This window comes from Cryptomeria japonica, chromosome 4 (genome assembly GCF_030272615.1).
Source record: "Cryptomeria japonica chromosome 4, Sugi_1.0, whole genome shotgun sequence".
Lineage (NCBI taxonomy): Eukaryota > Viridiplantae > Streptophyta > Pinopsida > Cupressales > Cupressaceae > Cryptomeria > Cryptomeria japonica.
In genome coordinates, this window is record NC_081408.1 from 86,805,493 (window position 1) to 86,812,387 (window position 6,895).

At 36.3% G+C, this 6,895-nt stretch overlaps 1 non-coding gene across 1 annotated transcript; it reads right to left on the bottom strand.

The window, feature by feature from the left end:
- Positions 1 to 2,206: 2,206 nt before the first annotated feature.
- TRNAG-UCC (transfer RNA glycine (anticodon UCC)) lies at positions 2,207 to 2,278 on the bottom strand. The gene has a single exon. It is a non-coding gene; the product is annotated as a tRNA-Gly (tRNA).
- Between the last annotated feature and the right edge of the window lie 4,617 nt (positions 2,279 to 6,895).

A 6,895-nucleotide genomic window follows, 5' to 3' on the forward strand; every position in this document is an offset into this window, starting at 1 on the left:
CTCTCTTTCTCTCTTTCTCTCTGTCTCTGTCTCTGTCTCTGTCTCTGTCTCTGTCTCTATCTCTATCTCTCCCCTAATCTCTCTCTATCCCTCTCCCCTACTCTCTCTCTCTCTCTCTCTCTCTCTATATGCCTCCTCTCTCTCTCTCTCTCTCTCCCCACTCCCCTCTCTCCCTCTCCCTCTCCCTAATATCATATACTAATTTATTTATAAATTAATATATTAATATATTAATAAACATTAGATTAATTATGGGCAAATTTAGTTAGAGAATTTACTTATTAAAATCAGATATCCAATTTTTGTGGTCAAATTTTCAAATTTTAAATTTCGGCTTGAGAATGCTTTGGTATTTGGCTTGGAAGTGACAAGCTTGGAAAGTCAACTGAAAAAACGTGTTTTTTAGTATTCCTTGATTTTCCAGACTTTACACTGGTGGCTGACGACTTTTTTTTTAGCCAAAATTGATAAAACGAAAAGGTTTTTTTAAGGACGTTCCCAGCTTTCCAACAATATAAGGCTTGTCTTATTTCAACTTTAATAAATAATTATTATTTATTTTCTAATTTAATTCTGACAATAGTCCTGATTGAAAAACACTCATAACTTTCAAACGGTATAACATTTTTTGAATCCAAAACATGCATCACATCCTATGCTTTGTTTACTATAGAGAAAAATTAACAAAAAAAAAAATTCATAAGGTTTTGACCAAGTTAAGGTGGTCAAACGTAGGAGTTTCTGAATTTCTGAAAAGCCGTAGTAAAAAATTCATAAATAATTATTTACTTTATTAAAAAAAAATTTAAAAATGTGTCACATCCGGATATGAGTCTAATACTTATATTATAAATATTATAAAAACATATTATGATTTGTTTGTGATTAGGGTGGTCAGACATACGTCTACTTCTTATTTTTTTCCTGAAATCTTAGTACCACTACATTAAAATTTGAAATTTTCATGAAATGGGATTTATTTTTTCCAAAAAACAACTAGTAGCTTAGAAACTACATTCAATTTTCTATATATTCTCTTCTTACATATTTTAAAAATAATGTTCACAACTTATTCAAATTTTCATGTCAAGTTGCATAACTCCGATTTTCTGAAATTTCATTGCCACTTAAGGGCCTATTTTGGCACACCATGATCCTGCACATACCCGGGTGTCTTCCTTTATTTCATGGCACTCAGTTCAATCCAGATCCATGGCATCTACTTCTACCACTGCTTGTATACTAGAGAATGAGGTTGTGAGTGCTTTTGAAGGAATCACACCATCTGATGCTTTTAAGGGTGTAGCACCATCTGCATTTGCTTCTACCACTAATCTTATACCAGAGAATGAGGATTTGGATGCTTTTGAGGTATCCACAATAACTGCAACTACTTCTACCACTGACCTTATACAAGAGAACAAGGATATGGGTGCAAGAGAATGTGTTTATGGGTGTCTTTCAAGGAATCACACCATCTGTATCTACTTCTACCACTAATCTTATATCAAAAAATGAAGTTATGGGTGCTTTTGAGGTAATCACACCATCTGTGTTTACTTCTACTACTGAATTTGTACCAAAAAGAAAGGATATGGGAGTTGAATGGGGTTGCTGATTGTTTGGCTAAATGAGTTTCTGATCATGTGTATGCTTGGAATATTGTGAATAAGCGACAATTGCCTCTTGAAATGATTACTATGTTAGATCATTTAGTCAACAGTGACCGATCTCTTTAAGCTCTTTAAACTCCTTGAAGAGCAGCCTGTCCTTTTGTATCTTTCTTGTTCTTGAATAAATTTTTACCCATCTTTTAATTAAAAGATATTTAAATTTTAAAAATTTGAAAATTGCATGAGCTGCAACTCATATCTATACCAAAGTAGTTAGTATAAAGGGAAGATACCAAAATAAAAGAATTTATTTTCCTGTTTGAGTAGCAAGTACAGTAGGAGAAGTTGCAACTATAGAGCATATTATAATAGGCCAGCTATACCAGATCTAACAACAGCCAAAATAGCGGCTCCTAAATCTTCGGAAGGAGAAATTTCGGATCTGAACTACCTCTAAACCAATCAAAGAAAGCACACAGTACGTAAGATCTGAGGAAGCGAATAGGGCTTTTGTTTTCCAATCTACAAGAACTTGATGCTGATGGTGCATAAAAGTTTTCTCAAGCAAACTAGATGAGATGAAACAGACATGGTGCGTTTGCCGGGAGTCGAACCCGGGTCTATTGCTTGGAAGGCAATTATCCTAACCGTTGGACTACAAACGCTGTTCATGGAACACCTAATGCTCACAACCTGGCTCTCACACAAAGTTGGTATTAGCTGAGGCTTTCATTGATTTGTTTATTTGATATATATTAAAAAACTGCATGATTTATATTTTTAGAGTTAATGATAGAGTAATCATGTATTTCTAGGAGGATAAAGAAATTCATTCAATGATTATCGTGGAAAGGTGGTATTTTATTTTTATTTAAATATAAATATGTATGTTTAGATCGATGAGTGTCAAATATGGAAAAACAGGGAAGAGTGGATCTCAATTAAGATTTATCTGTCAGTAGTCCGTTTAAAATGCTTTAGCCAAAGCTATTTTAAATCAATTGATGCTAATTGATTGCATTTATTTTCTCCTTATCATATCATAAAAATTGGGATTGCATGATCATATGTCATATGTTAGTTAAATATTTTTATTTTGCATTAGGATTCCATCTGGCTTGTCAATTCCAGTTTGCTAGGTACCTCATTCAAGGGTCGAGAGCTCTCTGTACATTAAGAGCACTCAGGGAGCACGCTTTGTGGTTGGGTGGAAAAAAAACTTGAACAACATTTTCATTTCATGATTGTATTTATTACTTCATCATTATCAACCTTACAATCTTAGATTTTCAAGTATTCAACCTACATGATCTTTTTGTTGTATATTGCCTCTTGATGAGATGGATATTGTAATTTCAACCATGATGTATATCGATCCTTATTTTATATTTATGAATATTATGAGAGATTTTAAGAATTTAATTTTTTGGATGTCCACAGCTTTACAATTGAACGCACAAGAAGTGAATGGTTTTTGGAACTATAATGGGTATTGGTGCTCTTCCCATATATATTGTATATTATATAACATTCAAGAAAAGGTAGTCCAAGAGAGATTTATTATGATGCATGAAAGCCTTTCCTTTTCACATTACCTCGAAATATTAAATGCTCAAATTATATAATCTTAATTTGCCTTGATTTTTCTTCTTAGGGCTCTTAATATAATGAAAGTGTATTGAAGCTTGACTATAATTTTTTTTCAAATCTATATACATATATGTGGCCTCTCTTTACTTGAAACTATGAAATACAAACATCAGTTGTAAGAAAATATGTATAGACTGTCAAATTCCTTATGACTCAAGTTTGGATTATGCGCTTCAGATATCATGTCAGAAATAATTCCAATCCATGATCCTTTGCATCATGTTAGGTAGATATACAAAAAGTATATATTCGATTATAACAAAAGCTCTATAGTTCAAATTTAGGCAAAATATAGAAAGGAAAGGATATATTTTAGAATTAATTGTGACAAATCAAAATATAGAATCTTTCCTATGTCCTCTTGAAGTTTGGTTGGCCACAAGTGAGGGGGCAATGAAACATAACAAATGAGGTTTGGTTGTCAAAAGCCTACGTAGCTAGTGCATCCATCTACATCCTAGATCTTCTACGTGTAACTTATCAAAAAATCTGCAACTCTGGTTATCTTTTCTTCTTAAAACAGATTACTCAAGGTCTATACATTTAGTGTCTTAATATAGTTGATCCGAATATCCTTGTAGGCTGGACACACCCTGATATAATGTCATTCTATCTCCACCATTCTTAAATACAATATCTACATCTTCTATCTATCTGCCCACTTCTCTTTACGTATCATCCATCTTTCAATTTAGCATTTAAGTTCATGTGAGCTGAATCTTATCTGAACAATTAATATTTTTGCTTTTCATTTTATTTACATTTCTAAGCAGTATATGATCATGTATGAAATTGAAATGTTTGATACAATGATACAATGTTCCTTTTTCCTGGAAAATTATCCTCTCCACTTACTTTCTGTGAATTTTTCTTACAGGCAGTTTTAATTTTCCTGTTGTTATTTGGAGTAATTCAACTAACACTGAAATGGCAAAGTATGGCTAGCCTCATGTGGTGTTGAATCTTGACTGGTAATTTCAATTCTCTTTCCTTTTATGTCTTTATGATACAGTCTTAAGCTATTCAGTGTCTATGGTTTCTTTTCCTGTGTTGCAGTGCAATGGAGGAAGAGGGATATCAAAATAGTGGCAATAAGCCGTTGCATGTCCTAATGTTCCCCTGGTTAGCCCACGGTCACATCTCTGCTTACGCAGACCTCTCCATCAGACTTTCACAGCAAGGCACTAAAGTTTCCTTCTTTTCAACGCCGCTAAATATAGCAAAGATCAAGGCCCTGTTTGCAAGCCGCCAGATCCCAAGCATTCAGCTATTGGAGCTACCGCTGCCAAAAGTAGCGGGGCTTCCGCCAGAGATAGAGAACGTCTCAGACCCCCCAATGCATTTGACCCCTCTGTTTACTACAACATACGATGGATTAGAAGCCCCCTTCGAAAATCTTTTGGCGGAGATTTGTCCGGACTGCGTGATCTTCGATTTCGTGCAGTGGTGGGCGGGAAGAGCCGCCGCCAAATTTGGTCCAGCTTCTATCGCTTTCTCTTCATTTGGCGTCGCTTTTATCAGCTGGGAGTCCATGCATTTTAAGCAGGGAAGAGATTGCCGAGGTGGCATTGGGATTGGAAGCCAGCTGTCAGCCCGACTTGTGGGCCCTTGATGGCCATTCATTTTAGCTCCTAGAGGGCTTTGTAGAGAGGGTTGGGGAAGGGGGTGTGGTGGTTAGAGGATGGGTCCCACAGAGGCTAGCCCATCTTAGTATTGGGGTTTTATGAGTCACTGTGGGTGGAACTCTCTCATGGGAGGAATGAGCAATGGCTTGTTTTTTATAACTTCACTTATGCAGTTTGATTAGTGTCATAATATGAGGTTAGTTGTAGAGAAATTAAAGGTGTAAGGAAGCAAAGGTGTGCGAAAACGCTTCCTACGCTAATCTTAAGAGGATGGTTATGCAACTTTCAACTTAAATATTATTAAGATATCAAGAAATGCACAATAAAACATAAACAAAATAGCAATGAACACATAACACAGTGATTACCGTGGGGAAACCCTTGTGGGAGAAAAACCCCACCCTCCAAAACTCGCACAATGTATTATCAAATCAAGCTGATTACAATACACTTGCAATGCAAGTTCTTACAGGAGCGCATCACCACAACTCGAACTCAGAGAGACTCCTTTTAGCATCCAGTCTTGCAAAAAACTCAATGATCAAACTCCTCCCCAAGCCCTCCTTTTATAATGATTTTACAACCTGGAAACCACTTGTGGTTTTACAGAACCATGGGCTTAACCACCATGCCACATGGTGCCCATTTTTGACATTTACATTTCCAAAATGAAAAAACAACCAGGTTAAAATAGTAATCCCGTCCATAATTTTGTCCCCTAGCTTAGACCCTCTTAAAAGTCACAAAATGAGTCATTAAGGCTCTAAAAATGGCCCACCTATATTCTACTATGGATAAGACTCATTTTTAACAACTCACTAACCATTTTACAATGCATAAACATGTGGAAAACTACCTCAAATAAATTCTGGAATTTTTCAGAAAAAGACTGCAAGGTTGAGACACATGTTTCTCAACATTCTCCCACTTGTCGAACACCTTGCAAGATTCAGGAGATCCAAAATATCATGGACTTAATTGCTAGGGGCCAAGAGGCCCATAGACTCTGAACACCATCCTAATTTCTCTGTGCTCACGGGCTTAGTTAATGTATCAGCAACATTCACCAAAGTTTCTACCTTTTCCAGCTTCACCTTGCCATCCTCAATCATATCTCTCACAAAATGATATTGTACATCAATGTGCTTGGTCCTGGCATGAAAAGTAGGGTTCTTCGCTAGGCAGATTGTACTCTGACTGTCACTGTAAATTGTCACTGCACCCTATTCGAACTCTATATCTAAACACAATCTCTTTAGCCAGATTGCTTCCTTACAGGCATGAGTAGCTGCCATATATTCTGCCTCAGTAGTGGACAAAGCAACCACAGCCTATCGCTTGCTCATCCAACTAATTGCACCACCAAATAATGTAAACGTATATGCACTGGTGGATCTTCTTCTATCAACATCACCAGCCCAGTCTGAATCCACATAGCCTCGAATATCTAAGGAATGCTCATTTCCTATTCCATGAAAACATATCGAGTACTCTGAAGTACCCCTCAAGTATCTGAAAACTCTTTTTACTGCATCCCAATGTGCTCTTCCTGGATTAGACATATAACGAGAAAGAACTCCCACTGCTTGGGCAATGTCTGGTCTTGTACAGACCATAGCATACATCAAACTTCCAACAGCACTCTGATATGGTACTCGACTCATCTCTTCCATCTCCAATGGGGATCTAGGACACTGTGAACTAGAAAGTTTTGTTCCCATTGTAATAGGAACACTCAATGGTCTTGAATCCTACATATTGAATCTTTTCAAAATAGTACCAACATACTTGCTCTGGCCTAGCCAAAGCTTTCTATTTTGTCTATCTCTTACAATCTCCATTCCCAGAATGTGCTTGGCTGCACCAAAATCTTTCATTTCAAACTTTATCGAGAGCTGAGATTTTAACTCTGCAATCAAACATTTTCCTTTGCCAATAAACAACATGTCATCGACATACAGGGCAATGACCAAGAAACGATCACCATCATATTTAAAATATATACAA